This window comes from Lissotriton helveticus, chromosome 6 (genome assembly GCF_964261635.1).
Source record: "Lissotriton helveticus chromosome 6, aLisHel1.1, whole genome shotgun sequence".
In the NCBI taxonomy this organism is placed as follows: Eukaryota; Metazoa; Chordata; class Amphibia; order Caudata; family Salamandridae; genus Lissotriton; species Lissotriton helveticus.
Window position 1 is genome coordinate 860,345,581 of NC_136067.1, and position 20,444 is coordinate 860,366,024.

Consider the following 20,444-nt stretch of genomic DNA (forward strand, 5'->3'; position numbering starts at 1 on the left):
ATTAGCATTTACAAAACCTTATTTTACTCACACAAAACCATTGAAATTCCATATATAGTTAGTTGCACTAACTATATATCGCGCACCCGCAATCCACTGCTGATGATGTCACATATTACATCATTCATGACATGGTCAGTGACATCACTGATGACATCACTGATGACATCTCAAATGACATCACTGATGACATCACTGATGACATCATCCAGTGACTGTGTGTTTCTGTAAAGTTTAAATATGTTTTACATATTGAAGAATGAGTAGATGTATAAGTGTCTGGATGAAGCATTTAGTAGGTGGGTGACTGACTGTATGAGTGAGTGATTAAATGTGTCTCACTGAGTGCATGGGTTAGTGACTAAACTGTCTTAATTTGTGCATTATTATGTCTGTTGTTCTGTAAACTGCTGCATGTGTTGATCAGTAACTATATGAGTAACTATATGGGTTATTAATTGATTGTCCAAGTATTTGTATGGGAGACTGAGTGTATGTGTGGCTGGCTGGGAGATGTGTGACTCTGTGCAGATCAATGTGTACTTGTATCAATGATTGTATAGGAGAGTAAGTATGTGTTAGTATATGTTTGAAAATGTAAGGTACTCTATGTTTAACTGTATAGATTAGAAAATGGAAGTGTGATTGATTCTTTACAGGACTGACTAGGTGTGTGAGTAACTCCATGGATGAGTGGCAGAGTGTGAGTGTCTGTATAGGTGTATGAGTGCATATGATAGTGTTGTAAAGATGAGTGATTGTATGTATGAATGATTGTATGGGTGAATGAGTGAATGTGTGTGTAGACGTAGGAATCAGTGAGTGCGTATGTAGTAACTAGTATTGGTGTGTCAATGGTTTCAAAAATTATACTCTGTATTTAACACTGGGTATAACAGAGGTTATATTAAAGTGTGAGGAGATGCATTGTATTGTCACATTAATGATATCATCATTGATGTGACCATTGATGTCAAATGAGATATCATCAGTGATGTCATCAGTGATGTCATTTGAGATGTCATCAGTGATGTCATCAGTGATGTCACTGACCATGTCATGAATGATGTAATATGTGACATCATCAGCAGTGGATTGCGGGTGCGCGATATATAGTTAGTGCAACTAACTATATATGGAATTTCAATGGTTTTGTGAGTAAAATAAGGTTTTGTAAATGCTAATTCCTAACGATATATGGTCTATAACCTATGGTTTTTTCAGTGAATTTTCAAGGTTTTGTAAATGCTAATTCCTAACTATATATAGTCTATAACCTATGGTTTTTTCAGTGAATTTCAATGGTTTTTTAATAGCAAATATCATAAGCTGTCGAATGTCAAGTACGTGGTAAGTAAAAACATTTTCGTGTTTATGCACACTAATCTGCTTTGAATGCTGCCCCCCACCCCTCATTTCTATTAGGAGTACTCTCTCTTTGCAGATAGTGAAGGGTAGTTAACGCAGGCCTTTGCCCCCGTTGTAATCCGTCGTGCCTGCTTCTCTCTCCATTTGATTGATTGTTCTCTTTGGTTCATTCTTTATTTACAAACAAGCACAGAGTCGCAATACTCTGTTTAGTCTTTGCAGATAGCGAAAAATCGTGTAAAAAAACAAAAGGAATCGAGCAAAATCAGTAGGCCACTAATGGGATCTCTTTTTGACCTCGCTAAAATAGAAACATTAAGAACAACCTGTTGAAAATAGCAATGTGTATGTACATAAGCGGCGTCCATTTGTGTTCACAGTACCCCTTGTTGATTGTTTGAATCGAGCATTGAATTGTTCGAAATTGGTTCTCTTAAGGATCTTCTCTGCCTGCAAACGAGGAAGAATAGGAATATTCTCTCTCCCTTTGCAGATAGTGAAGGGTAGGTAACGCAAACCTTTAACACGTCGTGCCTATTTCGTTCCTCATTGATTGATTGTTTGCCCAAACATTGACTGTTTGGGAATTGGTTCTTTTTGGAGGTATTCCCTGTTTGCAAATATACGTAGGAAAATCTTTGCAAGTAGTGAAAGGGTAGGTAATGCGGACCTTTCTCCCCCGTTGTAATCTGTCATGCCTATCTACTCCCCACTGATTGATGCACCTGTTTCACCCGGACCATTTACTAGAGATACGTCATCTGGCCCGACCAGAGAGCACCCCTAGTGAAAAGGACATATGCAATAATAACGAAGTGATCACTGTATCCTGTTAACAGAAACTTTAGCATGAAACAACCTGGAAAGAAAAGAATAGGAAAACGAAAATCAGTAGGACACTGATGAACTTTTTATTAAATAACAAACAAAGAAACGATAACAATACGTAATGATAAAACCTATTATTGTCCTAGAAACAAGAAACGTTAGAAGTAAGCCTGTAATAAGAAACCTGAAAACATCGCCCCTCACTGCCCCAAAACCTGTCTGTCCCACCGCCTGCCACGGCCAAATAACGGCAAACTGGGAAAGATAGAAGTCAGCAGACATCCGCCCCATTCTAGAAACTTCCAAAGGGCAACAGGTTTTCGGCTACGCCCAGCCGGAAGCAACACATATAAGGCGGGTCCTGCTGCCACGCCTCGGCCAGGAGATCATCACGTAGGGTGTAGCCGGAGGAGAGGCCGAGGCCAGCGGGACCCGGCCAGGGGGATTGACAACGCTGGAGAGTTGCAGGGGGGGAATGTCCGTGTCCTCGACCCTCCCCTCTCTCTCCCAGTCCGGCCGCGGTGGCCCTTGACAGTTGCAGGTAGTCCTGCCACATTCTCTACCGGTCCGGCCACCAACGGCCGGGGCCGATGGGATCCGGCTGCAGCCGATAAACCAAGGAACCCGTTCATGGGGCCAGAGCAAGGGGCGTCCGGCCGACATCCACCGGAAGCCCGGCCCGAAGACGGACGGGACATTTCTTCTTTCTTCAATACTGGCTTTGACAACACTGGGGGGGATGTCTTGCACATGCCTCCGACCCCCCCCCTCGTCCTCATCGCCTGGTCCGGCCATAACAAATCTCAAGCGAGACGCCGTGGGGTGCACTGGGAGGGAGAGACGGTGCGAACAGGCCTCTCCCGCCTCCCCAGTGGAGGCTTCCCACCTGCACCCTCAGCGCTCCAGGCGCCCGGAAAAGGGTTCTTCCACTGTGGCGATGCTGCAACGTCTCGCCCGGCAGGGTGGAGCCCGTCCGCTCATTTGACCCCGCGATCGCCAGTAGCTACCGAACTCTCAAAATGGCGGTCGAAATGGCAAGAGCGGGCCCAGCATAAAGAAATGGCCCGGTCACTGGTTGACTCCACCACCGTAGTCCTCCACGACCTTGAAGATTCTAGAGGAGCCGCGGGAGTCTCCGACCCCCGCAGACACCCCCGATGGGGAATGACTGCCATGATCGCCCGTGGAGTGACGAAACTGTATCCGCGGGACGTCGGCGCTCCCATGCTGGCGCCAGCCTCACTTTGAATGACTAGAATCCTGCAGACCTCAGTTCCGGTGAAAGCACACTGTGACCCGGTAGGAAAAATTGTTGCACCCCCTCCCCTTTTTGACTGATAGTTCAAACCACCGATCCTTTCCTTTGCCCTTTTACCAGAACTTTGGACTGCCTCCCCCTCTTTTACATTTTCTAGAGAAAACAAAACATTAACCACTACATTAGCATAGCAGTTGACACCAGAACTGTTTTCAAATTGAAAACCAACAACATCTTCAACAGAATCCTTTTTGTTTCTGCTGTGACCCTGCTACAGCACAGGCATTGTCCCCAGCAGTAATTCTGCAATGCCGGTAAGAATAGCTGTGGTGCCTACTGGACTCACTCACCCCCGCGGCGCCCCACGCCGTTATTTGCTGGGCGGCAACTTACTAGACATCACCTTCGTGACATCCAGATTTCAGCGCTTTCTGCTGCCTTGGAACTATTCGCACAACAGACCGCTACTGACAATCCACCCCCCGGGACGCCCCACGCCGGATACCCAAATCAGTGCGGCACCCAGGCAAAATCTTCTGAATTTTCATAATTTGAAAGAACTAGTAACATGTTCTCATCAGGAATTTCCTCATGAAAAGTCTGCAATGATGATTCTTGTAACTCTATGGTCTCCAAACATTCGATAAATTCGCCATCAAGAGATTGATCAAAAAAATCATTCAAGTCATCTCCTCCTTGTGAGAATATTTCATTATTGGTGCTGTCAATTTCAATAAATGTATTGAATAATTCAAAAGAAATTGCCACGGTCTCTTCGTTGTTTAAATGTTTTTACTGTTTTTGTTTTGTTGTATATATTTATAAGTTATTAAAGTTTTATAATCCTACTACTTTGTTGGAGTGCTATATATTTTTAATGTGACACATAAATGTAAAAACTTTGATGTACAAAGAGTCATCCCTGGAATCTTCCGCTTCAGGCTCGGTCCCCTCCCCAATCACAATACAGGATGGTTTTCAGATAGTAGGAACACGTGTGGTGTGACGGATCTCATCGGGTGTGGGCCTTGATCTACTATAACTCCTTTGAAGAGGGGTGATTCTTTACAGCTGGGGCCATAAACTACATCTGCAGGGCTAGCTGATAGCCTGGACAATCGGACACAGAGGAAGAGGAGTGTCAGAGGGTGCAGTAGTGAATAGGGCGAAAGGGAGGTGTCGGGCGGGCACAGAGTGTGATTCTCAGGGAAGAGCAGCGCAGATGGGGGGGAGGTTTATTGCCCATGCATAAGACAGAGAGCGGGGGTGACCAGTGCCTGGGGAAGATGCTTGCGAGGGTGGGGAGCCATGCTACGAATCGACAGCGTGCAGAGAGTGGGTCTGGTCAAGGCATCTAAAATGGCTGCCGTGCACGACAAAAGTGTGGCATTTGAAAAAAGGCAAGATGGCGCAAACAATGTTTTTCAACACTTCCTCATTTCCTTCGAATCGAACGTTAACAGACGTTGGTGCATATTACCAAAGTTAAGCGATATTTATCGCTAACGATGCTTACCAACGAATTTTTTACCGCTAAGCATCGTCAGAAATTATCAAAGATGAACCTTGCTATTATCAAGGTTTATCGCAAATGCGATAAAAAACGGCCGCAATGCATGAATATCGCTAAAAAGTCAGCGATATTCATGCATTACCGAGCTAATGCTCTTAGCTATGTTATCCACCTCCCATTGGATAACATGGCTAAGAACTGCTCAGGGCAGGTGTTAGTTTTTGGAGATATTCGCGCTTAGCGCGAATATCTCCAAAAGTTGGTAATAGGAGATATATATCTTGCATGTTGTAATGCAAGTTATTGTGGTATATGGAACTCATACCATAATCTCTCAGGAAAGCAGAAACTGATCCTTTTGGGACCGCCTGAGAAGGCCTAGGGGGTGAGGGGTACTCTACTTTGCCCCCTTTTCACGTTCCGAACTATTTTATTTGACTCTCTTCTGTAATTACACAAAATAGCAGCGATAAGATGCATCAGAGACACACAGTGAGAGAAAGGAGGCCGGAGATGAAGAAGAGATGTCAAATACACATTGGAGATAATATAGTGGTAGAAGGGAAGTAAATATGAGTAAACTTACCATGTAACATAAAAATGTTGCACTCTATACTATAAGTCTCATTTTATACTACAATCACTTCGCTACAACCTCATAAATTAAAAATAAAAATGAATAATGTCTCAAACAATTTTTGATTTCTAAATATAAATTTATTCTTCTGAATTTTCTAAATTTGAAAGAACTAGTAACATGTCCTCATCAGGAATTTCCTCTTCAATCATCTCATCTGGAATCTCCTCATTAAAAGTCTGCAATGATGATTCTTGTAACTCTATGGTCTCCAAACATTCGATAAATTCGCCATCAACAGATTGATCAAAGAAATCATTCATGTCATCTCCTCCTTGTGACAATATTTCATTATTGGTGCTGTCAATTTCAATCAATGTAGTGGATAATTCAAAAGAAATTGCCACGGTCTCTTCATTGTGAGCCATTTTATTTTGAAATTGCTTGCTGTAAATTGCAGAAAAAAATAATCACTTTCATTTATCGTTTTTAGTAATACATAATATAAAACTAACTTTATCAAGTATTTAGTATAACAGAAGGACTGCAAATAAATAACAGAAAACATTTTTCAAATTATCTTCAAGTGTACAACATAGTTCCCCTTACAAATTAACAACTCACCTTTTTAAAAGTAGGAGAAGTGTTAGTACTGTGTAAATCAAACACCAAAAATTGACCACCAAAAATTCCTCACAAATGTACCTCAGACAGTAGTATCACAAAATGGCTGTGGTTTCCTCTCATTTGAGATATATACATAACCAATTAACTTTCATCACACACAAATACAAAACCAAAGTAACATTTTAATTGGTTCTAAATTTCAACACTTTCAAATGTGTTTTCCCCATGCAATTTTCCATAGGACATTTACATACGTCTACAGCCTGAATGGCTGAACGGAATTACACCAAACTTGGCAAAATGGTACATCAAACCTAAGAGGTCAGGGAGGATCTACTATGCCCCCTTATGGTCATTTGCTCCTTCGCTTTGGCCTCCTCTTGTCTCTCGATCCTACCGAGAGACAAGATGGCGGCCGCTACGGACTGTTTGGAATGTTTACAGACGCCGGCGTACCAATCAGCTTCGCAAAGCTCCGTAACGCGAAAAGTACGCGAAGCGGAGCGCTGTTACAGATATATATCTTTTTTTGAACGTTAATTTCTCAAAATCCACTGGAGCACATATATTGAGACCTAGCAAAGGCACATCGGGCTACCAGTCCCTAATATTTTGCCAAGTTTCGTGCAAATCCATTCAGCCGTTCGATTATTATTATTATTTTTTTTTTTTGCCCCGCGGGGCCCTTTTAAAACCTCCACATCAAACCTAGGGGGTCAGCGAGGATCTACTATGCCCCCTTATGGTCATTTGCCCCTTCGCTTTGGCCTCCTCTTGTCTCTCGATCCTACCGAGAGACAAGATGGCGGCCGCTACGGACTGTTTGGAATGTTCACAGACGCCGGAGAACCAATCAGCTTCGCTTCACAAAGCTCCGTACCGCGAAAAGTCCGCGAACCGGAGCGCTGCCCGGTCCGCTGTTACAGATATATATCTTTTTTTGAACGTTAATTTCTCAAAATCCACTGAAGCACATATATTCAGACCTAGCAAAGGCACATCGGGCTACCAGTCCCTACAATTTTGCCAAGTTTTGTGGAAATCCATTCAGCCGTTCGGGCTAAAAGTGAGGCCAACCGCCCTATGGAAAACTCAATGTTAAAAACACGTTTTGGGACCCCCCTTTTTTCTCGGCCCCCCCTTGACGAACCCCCCCCAAATTTCCAGGGGCTGCTCAGAAACAAAATGTTCAATTTTCCAGAAAATTTCAGCCAATTCCGTCCACAAACGCCAAAGTTATTAGACATAGAATTTTCAAAAATCCCATAGAGAAAAAATCCTAACTATATATACCTACTGGCGACCGCCAGTAGGTAATATATAAATATATAAATATATATATATTCACTGAAAAAACCATAGGTTATAGACCATATATAGTTAGGAATTAGCATTTAAAAAACCTTATTTTACTCACACAAAACCATTGAAATTCCATATATAGTTAGTTGCACTAACTATATATCGCGCACCCGCAATCCACTGCTGATCATGTCACATATTACATCATTCATGACATGGTCAGTGACATCACTGATGACATCACTGATGACATCTCAAATGACATCACTGATGACATCACTGATGACATCATCCAGTGACTGTGTGTTTCTGTAAAGTTTAAATATGTTTTAGATATTGAAGAATGAGTAGATGTATAACTGTCTGGACGAAGGATTTAGTAGGTGCATGACTGAATGTATGAGTGAGTGATTAAATGTGTCTCACTGAGTGCATGGGTTAGTGACTAAACTGTCTTAATTTGTGCATCATTATGTCTGTTGTTCTGTAAACTACTGCATGTGTTGATCAGTAGCTATATGATTAACTATATGGGTTATTGATTGATTGTCCAAGTATTTGTATGGGAGACTGAGTGTGTGTGTGACTGGCTGGGAGGTGTGTGACTCTGTGCAGATCAATGTGTACTTGTATCAATGATTGTATAAGAAAGTAAGTATGTGTTACTATATGTTTGAAAATGTAAGGTGCTCTATGTTTAACGGTATAGACAAGAAAATGGAAGTGTGATTGATTCTTTACAGGACTGACTAGGTGTGTGAGTAACTCCATGGATGAGTGGCAGAGTGTGAGTGTCTGTATAGGTGTATGAGTGCATATGATAGTGTTGTAAAGATGAGTGATTGTATGTATGAATGATTGTATGGGTGAATGAGTGAATGTGTGTGTAGACGTAGGAATCAGTGAGTACGTATGTAGTAACTAGTATTGGTGTGTCAATGGTTTCAAAAATTATACTCTGTATTTAACACTGGGTGAAACAGAGGTTATATTAAAATGTGAGGAGATGCATTGTATTGTCACATGAATGATATCATCAGTGATGTGGTCATTGATGTCAAATGAGATGTCATCAGTGATGTCATCAGTGATGTCATTTGAGATGTCATCAGTGATGTCATCAGTGATGTCACTGACCATGTCATGAATGATGTAATATGTGACATGATCAGCAGTGGATTGCGGGTGCGCGATATATAGTTAGTGCAACTAACTATATATGGAATTTCAATGGTTTTGTGTGAGTAAAATAAGGTTTTTTAAATGCTAATTCCTAACTATATATGGTCTATAACCTATGGTTTTTTCAGTGAATTTTCAAGGTTTTGTAAATGCTAATTCCTAACTATATATGGTCTATAACCTATGGTTTTTTCAGTGAATTTCAATGGTTTTTTAATAGCAAATATCATAAGCTGTCGAATGTCAAGTATGTGGTAAGTGAAAACATTTTCGTGTTTATGCACACTGATCTGCTTTGAATGGTGCCCCCCCCCCCTCATTTCTATTAGGAGTACTCTCTCTTTGCAGATAGTGAAAGGTAGTTAACGCAGGCCTTTGCCCCCGTTGTAATCCGTCGTGCCTGCTTCTCTCTCCATTTGATTGATTGTTATCCAAGTATTTACTGTTTTAGAATTAGTTCTCTTTGGTTCATTCTCTATTTACAAACAAACACAGAGTCGCAATACTCTGTTTAGTCTTTGCAGATAACGAATAATCGTGTAAAAAAAAAGAAAAGGAATCGAGCAAAATCAGTAGGCCACTAATGGGATCTCTTTTTGACCTCGCTAAAATAGAAACATTAGGAACAACCCCTCATGACAAATACAAAACTAGTGAGATGAACTGAACTCCACACAATGATGGCTGCAAAACAGCTCGGCTCCGCCACCCACCCCGCCCAAAATAACGATAAAGAGCGGCTGCCATGATTGGTTGCGGAATGGCCACAACGGAGCTACGAAATGGTGCTGCTCTCATGCTAACCCCAGCTTCGGTCTGAAACATCCAGAAACACTGTAGACTACCAATTCGATCAGTTCCGGTAGCGCCCCAATGTAACCCGGTAGAGAAGAACTAGCCCTCCCCTCTTTGACTGATGGTTCTTGTTGCCTGTCCCTTCTGTTGTCATTTAACAGAACTATTTAGCCTGCTGAAAGGGGTTGTGTTTCGACCGCTGGTTGGTGGAGACATTTTGACTATATTCTGGACCTGCGTTGTCGCGTAATGCGTCATATGACGCGCCGCGTTAGCGCATCCGGAAGTCATCCGGGGCGCGCAGCGCGTAACGTAAGCATAACAAGTCATGTGACTTGTTAATAAAACTTTTCATTGGTTCATTTTACTTTTCTTATTCTAATGATGAAAGCCTTGGTCATATCACCTAAAAATTACGCTTTTAATTACTTCCGAACATTATTTTCTCTTAAATATATGTTATAATGTTCCAGGCTAATGTACTTTCCCGGAAATTTTACAACTGTCCTGCAAGTAAAATATATTCTTTTTTCGAGAAAAAGAGCGTTTCTTCGTCCCATGACGGAGCCGTTGAGCAAAAGAGGGTCGACCTGCTGTCTTAGTCGCCGATACGCCTGAATATGAGATTCTTATCGATCACTTTATGTTGCAGGAATAGAAAACACAACAGCCCTTGACCATTTATCTTTACTGCGTTCCTTCGTATTATACCTTTTACCCTTCATGTAATTGGTCTGCTTTATTTCACTTGCCTTTTAATGATTCTAAAACAGTGACTATTATTAAAAACTTTACCAATGTATACACTACTACCATGTTTTCTTTTAAAAACCTTTATTGTGAAAATTTCATTATACAAATACGAGCCTATAACCACGTGGGCCTGCCACGGAGCAAACTGTAATCGTATATGATGAATAGACATTTACACTGTAGAGGAACGTAACGGGCGGGCCATTAGGTTGCAAAAACTAAGGTGTCTAACAGTTACGGAATCGGTGGACGTACATTTTATAATTAAAATACGACAGGGCCAGTTACAATAAAATTATCTAGATATACATTTGCGGGCAAGTACCATGGGTGACGTTAATTCGAATTTTCAACAGTACAGTAATCAATAACACATCAGAACTTAATATCAATAGGGATGTCGAAATATTCAATCAATTCTCGTCCCCGCCCGCCATGTGCTTCAAAACTGCATACGTATCTCGTGATTTCAAGGTTCTGCAACCAGTACACAACAAGGAGTTACGAGTCCCATTTATTCCGGCGCCATTTTGGGCGAGGACGGGCAGGTCCAGGATATAGTCAAAATGTCTCTACCAACCATCGACTATGATGATGTTCATATGCTGTATTTATTAGAGTAACACTCATCTGCCCACATGAAATTAATTTACCACAATCTAAACATGTCATTTTAATCTTTCCAAAGTTCTTCTAAATATTTGGGACCGTTTCCCTTGCCTCTGAAGCTCTCAGTGCCACTTCTTTGATGAATGTACTAGCAGGTCAGGGGTTCTCCTCCAAATCTCTCTTTTATGCAGCACTATAATTAATTGGTGCCACCTCTCCATATGACGATGCATGGTATAGTTACCACAACTATATTTTTTTTCGGTTCCTCTGGAGAGTTCATCGTGGCAGATGAAGCGTGTAACATACCGGGCATTTACCGTTTTTTGCATGTACAGGAAAGGAAAAAAAAATCGAGCGTCCGAGTTCTAAGGTGTCCCAGGGCCATTTTAGTGGACCAGGCCCAAATCCAAAGAACAGGCCGCCATTTTGAGAGTCCTCTTGCAGCCGCCTGTCGCTGTAGCATCAAGAGCGGCCGAAACTCAGCTGAATGGCAACTGAAACGGTAAAGGGGCGCCCCACTACATTTCAGCATTGTAGGATGACCACACCAGTACAGCAACTTGCTAGACATCACCTCGGTGCCATCCGGATCTCGGCGCCCCACTGCAGATGAAGTGCCTCTCAACTATGAAACCACCACGGTGACATCCGGATCTTGGCGCGTTGTGCTGCCTTCGGCCTATTCGCACATCGGTCCGCTACTGACGCCATCTCACAGGCTAATGGGGTGACCCACGCCGAGTTTCAGCATTGTAGGATGACCACACCAACTTGCTAGACATCACCTCGGTGCCATCCGAATCTTGGCATCTCAACGCCTAGTGGTATCTTCCATACAGAAAATATTGTTACGCTGCCTTTGGCCCCATTCGCACATCAGTCCGCAACTTAGACATCACCTCGATGCCATCCGGATCTTGGCATCTCAGCGCCTTGTGGTGTCAGTCAGAAAATATTGTTGCGCTGCCTTTGGCCCCATTCGCACATCAGTCCGCTACTGACACCATCTCACAGGCCAATAGGGCACCCCACGCCGACTTTTACCATTGTACGATGGCCACACCAGTGGCACAACTTGCTAGACATCACCTCGGTGCCATCCGAATCTTGGCATCTCAACGCCTAGTGGTATCTTCCATACAGAAAATCTTGTTACGCTACCTTTGGCCCCATTCGCACATCGGTCCGCAACTTAGACATCACCTCGGTGCCATCCGGATCTTGGCATCTCAGCGCCTTGTGGTGTATTCTCTTCAGAAAATATTGTTGAGCTGCCTTTGGCCCCATTCGCACATCGGTCCGCAACTTAGACATCACCTCGGTGCCATCCGGATCTTGGCATCTCAGCGCCTTGTGGTGTCTTCTACTCCGAAAATATAGTAGAAAATATTGTTGCGCTGCCTTTGGCCCCATTCACACATCAGTCCGCTACTGACACCATCTCACAGGCCAACAGGGCGCCCCACGCCGACTTTTACCATTGTACGATGGCCACACCAGTGCCACAACTTGCTAGACACCACCTCGGTGCCATCCGGATCTTGGCATCTCAGCGCCTTGTGGTGTCTTCAAATCAGAAAATATTGTTGCGCTGCCTTTGGCCCCATTCGCACATCGGTCCGCTACTGACGCCATCTCACAGGCCAACGGGGCGCCCCACGCCGACTTTCAGCATTGTAGGATGGCCACACCAGTGCGGCAACTTACTAGACACCACCTTGGTGCCATCCGGATCTTGGCGCGTTGTGCTGCCTTCGGCCTATTCGCACATCGGTCCGCTACTGACGCAAACTCACAGGCCAACGGGGCGCCCCACGCCGACTTTCAGCATTGTAGGATGGCCACACCAGTGCGGCAACTTACTAGACACCACCTCGGTGCCATCCAGATCTTGGCGCGTTGTGCTGCCTTCGGCCTATTCGCACATCGGTCCGCTACTGACGCAAACTCACAGGCCAACGGGGCGCCCCACGCCGACTTTCAGCATTGTTGGATGGCCACACCAGTGCGGCAACTTACTAGACACCACCTCGGTGCCATCCGGATCTTGGCGCGTTGTGCTGCCTTCGGCCTATTCGCACATCGGTCCGCTACTGACGCAAACTCACAGGCCAACGGGGCGCCCCACGCCGACTTTCAGCATTGTTGGATAGCCACACCAGTGCGGCAACTTACTAGACACCACCTCGGTGCCATCCGGATCTTGGCGCGTTGTGCTGCCTTCGGCCTATTCGCACATCGGTCCGCTACTGACGCAAACTCACAGGCCAACGGGGCGCCCCACGCCGACTTTCAGCATTGTAGGATGGCCACACCAGTGCACCTTACTAGACACCACCTCGGTGCCATCCGGATCTTGACGCGTAGTGAAGCTGCAGCAGCTGCAAATAAGCTTCAGACAGTGTTACAACCGCTGCTCAGAACTCTCAACTATGACACCACCTCGGTGCCATCCGGATCTTGGCGCGTTGTGCTGCCTTCGGCCTATTCGCACATCGGTCCGCTACTGACGCAAACTCACAAGCCAACGGGGCGCCCCACGCCGACTTTCAGCATTGTAGGATGGCCACACCAGTGCTGCAACTTGCTGGACACCACCTCGGTGCCATCCGGATCTTGGCGCGTTGTGTTGCCTTCGGCCTATTCGCACATCGGTCCGCTACTGACGCCGCCTCACGTGCCAACGTATTTTCTCCTAATTTTACACCCTATGCCGCATAACAGGTCATGTGACTTGTTTATAAAACTTTTCATTGGTTCATTTTACTTTTGGTTTCCTAATGATGGAAGGCTTGATCATGTGACCTAAAAACAACACTTTTCATAGGATGAAAACTTTTTTTTTTCCCCAAACGATGAAAGCCCCACCTTGTTTCTGGATGTTTCAGACTGAAGCTGGCGTCAGCATGAAAGCACCACCATCTCGTAGCTCAGTCGTGGTCATTCCGCGAGCAATCATGGCAGCCGCTCCCCACCAGAAGCCTGCAGGAGTCGGAGCCCCCAAAACTTTTGATGAATTCTCAAGGCGGAGGGGACGCTTTCGAGAATGAGGTCCAAGACCTAGCAGACAAGCGTCCGATTTCCAAGGTGTCCCAGGGCCATTTCAGTGGACCAGGCCCAAAAAGGAAACAGCCTGCCGCCATTTTGAGAGTCCTGTGACAGCCGCCTATCGCTGCACCGCAAGAGTGGGCGCAACTCAGCTGAATTGCGGCTTTTGACACAGTGGACCAAAAACGGACGGAATGGCAACTGAAACGGTAAAGGGGCGCCCCACTACAACAGACGAGACTCCACCTGGAGAGGCCCATTCACGCCGCCTCCCCCGGGGCGCTCCACGCCGTTATTCGGAGCAGCATTGTAGAATACCAAAACCAGTGCGGCAACTTACTGGACATCACCTTGGTGCCATCGTTCTGCTGCCTTGGAACTATTCGCGCAACAGTTTGCTACTGATGACCCACCCCCCGCGACGCCCCATGCCGTTATTTGCTGGGTGGCAACTTACTAGACATCACTTTCGTGTCATCTAGATTTCGGCGCGTTCTGCTGCCTTGGAACTATTCGCACAACAGTTTGCTACTGATGACCCACCCCCCGCGACGCCCCACGCCGGAAATCTGGACGTTGTGCTGCGTTGGGACTATTCGCACAGCCGACCGCTACTTCGTTGTTTTTCCCTAAAAATGTTTATATGTTATTACTATTTTTGTTTTCTTGTATATATTTATAAATTATTAAAGTTTTATAATCTTACTACTTTGTCGGAGTGCTATATATTTTTAATGTGACACATAATTGTAAAAACTTTGATGTACAAAGAGTCATCCCTGGAATCTTCCGCTTCAGGCTCGGTCCCCTCCCCAATCACAATACAGGATGGTTTTCAGATAATAGCAACGCTTCTGCTGTGACGGATCTCATCGAGTGTGGGCCTTGATCTACTATAACTCCTTTGAAGAGGGGTGATTCTTTACAGCTGTGGCCATAAACTACATCTGCAGGGCTAGCTGATACCCTAGGACCAGCCTGGACAATCGGACACAGAGGAAAAGGAGTGTCAGAGGGTGCGGTAGTGAATAGGGCGAAAGGGAGGTGTCGGGCGGGCACAGGGTGTGATTCTCAGGGAACAGCAGCGCAGATGGGGGAGGTTTATTACCCATGCATAAGACAGAGAGCGGGGGTGACCACTGCCTGGGGGAGATGCTTGCGAGGGTGGGGAGCCATGCTAAGGATCGACAGCGTGCACAGAGTGGGTCTGGTCAAGGCATCTAAAATGGCTGCCGTGCACGACAAAAGTGTGGCATTTGAAAAAAGACAAGATGGCGCAGACAATGTTTTTCAACACTTCCTGATTTCCTTCGAATCGAACGTTAACAGACGTTGGGGCATATTACCAAAGTTAAGCGATATTTATCCCTAACGATGCTTAGCAACGATTTTTTTACCGTCAGAAATTATCGCAGATAAACCTTGCTATTATCAAGGTTTATCGGAAATACGATAAAAAACGACCGCAATGCATTAATATCGCTGAAAACTCAGCGATATTCATGCATTACCGAGCTAATGCTCTTAGCCATGTTATCCACCTCCCATTGGATAACATGGCTAAGAACTGCTCAGGGCAGGTGGTAGCTTTTAGAGATATTCGCCCTTATCTCGAATATTTCCAAAAGTTGATAATAGGAGATAGCGATGTTAGCGACTGTTTCCAGTCGCTAACATCTTGGCATGCCCACTTTGCATGTCATTAGTGATAAATATCACTCACATGCAAAGTGGGGCCCAAGATGGTCGCTATCTTCTACTAGCCGTCGCTAACTGGTGTTAGCAACAGCTAGGTAATACACATATAATTTTATCTCCGCGAAGCGGAGCGCTGTTACAGATATATATCTTGTTTCTGAACGTTAATTTCTCAAAATGCACTGAAGCACATATATTGAGACCTAGCAAAGGCACATCGGGCTACCAGTCCCTACAATTTTGCCAAGTTTCGTGCAAATCCATTCAGCTGTTCGATCCTACCGAGAGACAAGATGGCGGCCGCTACGGACTGTTTGGAATGTTTACAGACACCGGAGAGCCAATCAGCTTCGCTTCGCAAAGCTCCGTAACGCGAAAAGTACGCGAAGCGGTGCGCTGTTACAGATATATACCTTTTTTTGAACGTTAATTTCTCAAAATCCACTGGAGCACATATATTGAGATCTAGCAAAGGCACATCGGGCTACCAGTCCCTACAATTTTGCCAAGTTTCGTGCAAATCCATTCAGCTGTTCGATTATTATTATTTTTATTTTTTTTTGCCCCGCGGGGCCCTTTTAAAACCTCCACATCAAACCTAGGGGGTGAGCGACAATGTACTATGCCCCCTTATGGTCATTTGCCCCTTCGCTTTGGCCTCCTCTTGTCTCTCGATCCTACCAAGAGACAAGATGGCGGCCGCTACGGACTGTTTGGAATGTTGACAGACGCCGGAGAACCAATCAGCTTCGCTTCACAAAGCTCCGTTGCGCGAAAAGTCCGCGAACCAGAGCGCTGCCCGGTCCGCTGTTACAGATATATATCTTTTTTTAAACGTTAATTTCTCAAAATCCACTGGAACACATATATTGAGACCTACAAAAGGCACATCGGGCTACCAGTCCCTACAATTTTGCCAAGTTTCGTGCAAATCCATTCAGCCGTTCGGGCTAAAAGTGAGGCCAACCGCCCTATGGAAATGAACATGGGAAAAACGCATTTTGGGACCCCCCTTTTTTCTCGGCCCCCCCCTTGACGAACCCCCCCCAAATTTTCAAGGGCTGCTCAGAAACAAAATGTGCCATTTTCCTGAAAATTTCAGCCAATTCCGTCCACAAACGCCAAAGTTATTAGACATAGAATTTTCAAAAAACCCATAGAGAAAAAATCCTAACTATATATACCTACTGGCGACCGCCAGTAGGTAATATATATATATATATATATATATATATATATATATATATTCACTGAAAAAAACATAGGTTATAGACCATATATAGTTAGGAATTAGCATTTAAAAAACCTTATTTTACTCACACAAAACCATTGAAATTCCATATATAGTTAGTTGCACTAACTATATATCGCGCACCCGCAATCCACTGCTGATCATGTCACATATTACATCATTCATGACATGGTCAGTGACATCACTGATGACATCACTGATGACATCTCAAATGACATCACTGATGACATCACTGATGACAACATCCAGTGACTGTATTTTTCTGTAAAGTTAAAATATGTCTTGAGTGGATGTATAAGTGTCTGGATGAAGGATTTAGTAGGTGCATGACTGACTGTATGAGTGAGTGATTAAATGTGTCTCACTGAATGCATGGGTTAGTGACTAAACTGTCTTAATTTGTGCATCATTATGTCTGTTGTTCTGTAAACTGCTGCATGTGTTGATCATTAGCTATACGAGAGGCTATATGTGTTATTAATTGGTTGCCCAAGTATTTCTATGGGAGATTGAGTTTGTGTGGGGGTGGCTGGAAGGTGTGAGACTCTATGCATAGATGTGTGAGCAGTTTATTCACTAGGTGTATGAGTTCAAGAGTGCATGTGGAAACAGCTACATGGGCAGTTGACTGTGTGCATGAGTGTATTGATGAGTGAATGGATATCTCAATGCTACATGTCATAGTAAGTACATATGTAAAACACAGTACATGTGAGAGTTGGCATATATAAATAACTGTGCATGAGAGCCACTGAATGAGTGAGTGGTTGTATCGATCATTGTGAACTTGTATCAGGGATTGTATAAGAGAGTAAATATGTGTTAGTATATGTTTCAATAAGTAAGGTGTGTTTAACTGTATAGTTGAAGAAATGGAGGTGAGATTGTTTCTTTGCATGACTGACTGGGTGTGTGAGTAACTCCATGGATGAGTGGCAGTGTGTGAGTGTCTGTATACACTGAGTGTATCTAAGGTTATATTAGAGTCTGAAGAGGTTTATCGTATTAGCACAAGAATGATGTCAAATGAGATGTCATCAGTGATGTCATCAGTGATGTCATTTGAGATGTCATCAGTGATGTCATCAGTGATGTCACTGACCATGTCATGAATGATGTAATATGTGACATGATCAGCAGTGGATTGCGGGTGCGCGATATATAGTTAGTGCAACTAACTATATATGGAATTTCAATGGTTTTGTGTGAGTAAAATAAGGTTTTTTAAATGCTAATTCCTAACTATATATGGTCTATAACCTATGGTTTTTTCAGTGAATTTTCAAGGTTTTGTAAATGCTAATTCCTAACTATATATGGTCTATAACCTATGGTTTTTTCAGTGAATTTTCAAGGTTTTGTAAATGCTAATTCCTAACTATATATGGTCCATAACCTATGGTTTTTTCTGTGAATTTCATTGGTTTTTTAACAGCTAATATCTGTAGCTGTAAAATGTATTCTTCTTTAAATCCAAAAATATATTTTATATGTTTATGAATAATTTTTTTTTTTAATATTTTTTTTTCTTCGTTCCCGCTTCGCAAATAGGGAAGCTTCCCGTTAGCTGACCTTGATGCCGCGAAATAGACCGCGAGCCGGTAAACGTTTCTTTACCGCAAGTGCCGCGTTACAAAACAACATCGTGACGCCTCCCGTCCGCATGACGTTTCACGTTGTCGCGTGATACGTCATATGACGTACTACGTTAGCGAACTGGTACGCGAAGCGAGTCGCAAAGCGCAGGTTTCTGGAAGCAAACCGGGAGGCCCTGCAAAGCGCTTAACGTAAACACAGCAAGTCATGTGACTTGGTAATAACACTTTTCATTGGTTCATTTCACTTTTGGTTTCCTAATGATGTAAGACTAGGTCATATAATCTAAAATGAACACTTTTGATTGGTTGAGAACTCTTGTTTTTCCCAAATGATGAAAATCCCTCCTTCTTTCCTCACTCTGACTTTCATCATTGTGAGAGAAAGACCCTTTGTGATCACTGAGCAATGGCTTCTTTAGTAGCTTCAGCTGGTGCTTCCCCACCACCTCCACCACATCCAAGGAAGAGTGGACCACCTGCTAAAGTTATAATTCAACAAGAAGAAGAAGAAGAGGAACAGGAGGACGAGCACGAAGAGAGGCAGTTTTTGCCTGAGCAGCCCAGGACGTCTCACCGGAAAGAAAACTTCATTTGGCAAGTTTTTTTAAATTCCCAAAGGTCAGAAAAAAGTAAATGCAAGATACGTAACTTGCCTTATATGTCAAGATAGACTGTCCAGAGGGACCGACAAAAAATACAGTTTCGGAAACTACACAATGCATCGCCATATGACTAGGTGGCATCCTAACAACTACAGTGCTGCACAGTTTCGGAACGACCTAGATAATCTCCCTATTATGGCCAGAAGATCTGTTGTACCGGAAGTAACGGGACCAGAGGGCAGGGAGATGGTGCCAAATATACAAATGAGATTTGGTGAAGTAAAACACACCTGCGTATTTTGCGATGGATTCATTTCCTACGGAGAAAGAAGCATCACTCTGATCAACAGAGCTATTGACTATCATATGCAAGTTTGTCCGAAACGCCCAAAATAATAAATACTTCTTTTTTTTGTTTTGTTGCTCCTGTTGAGCCCTTTACAATGAATCGTTTTCATTGCCCCCTCCAAGAAAAACCCAAAAAAATATAAAACTGTTCCGAAAAATTCAAAAACAGTAAAAAAATGTTCAGAAAAATAAAAAGAAAAGTTCTTTTCAGAACTACCTCCCCGTTATTAAAAAATTGGTACAATATTTGGAACTGTGCCAACCTCTATTTCTCTTAGTTCGCTTCCTAGTTCGCTCGCCGGTACGCGAACTGGAAGCGAACCAAAAACAGTAAGTATAAGGGAGGGAAACACACACTTATGTTAAAATAAAGACAGCTATAGGGGAGTAAACTAGAGATACTATTACCCGTAATCCACTGCTGATGATGTCACATATTACATCATTCATGACATGCTCAGTGACATCATCAGCAGAGGATTGCGGGTTTTTTGACAACATGCCTTATCCACGGTTTAATAACGCTGCCTTTTGCTTTATATAAGTTTTCAAATTGTATGAAATATATACCAATAGGTCGTTATGAACCTTTAGGTAGTGCTTTTCTTCATGAGGTCTGGTCGCTTCCATACACATACAGATGTTTCAAAGATGATCAAGAAGTTTATCTGAATGGAGAGGAATGCACTGAGACGCCAGATCATTCACTAATGTGTAGGCACATACAGTTACACGGTTCATGCAACAAACACCGACCAAATATGGCTTGCGTGTTGCAAGGCACGCCAGTTCCTGCTATCATCCCCACATTCAAGTTGTTGGAAAATGGTAGTTATTTGATGCTCAATAATGAAGATTGTTCTGAGTTAATTAAAAGTATTCCTTTTATCGTAACAGTAAGTGAACGGGTTATTTGCTGCAGAAATGTTCTATTTCCTCCCACACATGAACATAGGGAGTTTTCAATCTGGCCACAAATACCAACCTTGGGACACGTTTCAACGGCATGGCAAGAATAAGAGCTCTTTTGTCTCAGAGAGAGGTGGCCTTGAGTTCGGCCCGTGAAACTTTCGTACTTCACAT